The following is a 2,132-nucleotide window of genomic DNA, read 5'->3' on the forward strand; positions in this document are numbered from 1 at the left end:
TTTTTAGTCTTAGTAAATTTATTAGTTTTAGCTATTGTCACTTGTTTGTTTTACAATAACAGATTAAAGAAATTTCTCAAGACGCAACACAACAGATAATGATAGCGCTAAGTTCTTAGATCTTATTGAATACTAAGAAGTCAATAAAACTTTATTGCAATTTGTCATCGTTTTATAATCAAGTATAGTGCACGCTCGTGCGCTAAAATGGCGAACATAGAAGTCCTTTATGGTATGTGTTTAAATGACTCGACGGTGATGTCTCACGTCCGCAAGGCGTGCAAAGAAGAAGGTTTTACAGCGCAATTACTGAAATTTACAACGAGACAGAACTGTCTCAATTTTAACGTCGACGGGATTAACATCGAGCTACAACCGCGTTGTGTAAATACAAGTTTCATGTTCATTGTTTTCGTTGCAAATATAGTGCCCGTTTGTCATAATATATCCGAAAAATAGATTCTAGAGAACAAAGATATTTACAATACTTACAATGACTTAAAAATTTCAATAAAAAATGTTTGAAAAAATATTTTTAAAATGTCAGAATTATTATTATTATCTAAAATCATCTATCCTCAAACAGAAAAAGTACGTATATGATACGTATGCGATGATTATAGTGATGTTTGCATTTCTGCAGTGTATAACGACGAGATCGACATTTTTTATTTCAATATTTGTACATCGAGCGTTCGACTTGCACGAATGGAACATCAAAACCTTGAAAAAATGATTTATATCGTATTCGGAACCAAAACTCGTGCTACCTTTTTCCAAACCATCTTTGATGATAATTTTTACAAAAGATTTCGTTAATAAAATCCATTATAATATACACTGTTAGAAATGTAACTACAAACTTTCTTTACATGTAAATGAAGTTCGTGATTACGAATGAAATTAAAAATAATGAATAATTTAACTGAAAATTAAGTTACAGTTACTTAAATGTAATGAATGTATACATTAAATTTCATGTACATGTACACAAATGTATTTTCAGTTATAAATACATTAAATTTAATGTAATGTCATAAAATTAAGTTCAAATTGTGTAACTTAAAAAAGTATATTAAATTTCTTGAAATTTTTAACAATGTATACTTTGTATATTATGTGTTCATTCTTATTATAAATAATTCAAATTTACACGATATATTAAGATGAAAATACATGCAATATTTCTCAAATTAATTTCAAGTGAATTTCAAGTGAATTTCTTAAAGTTTTTTGATAAGGTTTCAATTTTGTGCTTAGTGATCCCTTATTCAATAGTACGAGTTAGGAAAATGCTAGAAAATTACAGAGAGAATTCTATCAAATGAATATTCTACGCGTAAATACTTCACATTTGCCAAAAGATAAGAGAAGAGAGAAATCGTAAGATAATTTTAAACTTTTAAAGTTTAAAATATTTTTTTTTTGATTATCGTTTTTTGACTGTCAAAAAATTTTTAATTGCTCAAACAAACAAGGAAATGAAGAATCCTGATTGTCACTATTTTCTTATATATTTCTGTGATACGTGAATGATGCGGTATTTTTCGAAGATAAACTTTGTTACTTCCGAATAAATCGATACAATAGCGAGGGAAGACATCGCCGTCGACGATGACGGCGTGATGAAAGTCGACCGCAATGCAAGGACCAATAATTAACGTACACGACAAACAGTATTATCGTCATTGCCTGATATTATTCCCATTATCTTATATGTACGGCGGCTATGTGCTTAATGATTAATAAAATATTATCTGCGCTCAGGGTATATCTCTCTCTTCCTGGCGACAAATAGTTTCGTGCCAGACACCGCGAGAAGCACCGATGCCGATGTCGCGCAATCTGTGATCTACAGGTGAATATAAAATTAAAGTCAATCATATTCGAAAATGGAACATATCGCGAACGTAATTCGAAAAAAAGGTATGCGCACAAAATAAAAGGACATTTCTATGAGAGATGTGTGACTTTAGTAGCTTTCGAGACATGTTATGATTGATGTAAAATTGAAAAATTCTCCTAAGTATTTGCAGTCCGAAATTTAAGGGAAATAAAGTAAAGAAGTAGCGTCAATGAATATATATATATATATATATATATATATATATATATATATATATATATATATA

The sequence above is a fragment of the Atta cephalotes genome (assembly GCF_000143395.1).
Source record: "Atta cephalotes unplaced genomic scaffold scaffold00092, whole genome shotgun sequence".
Taxonomy (NCBI): Eukaryota; Metazoa; Arthropoda; class Insecta; order Hymenoptera; family Formicidae; genus Atta; species Atta cephalotes.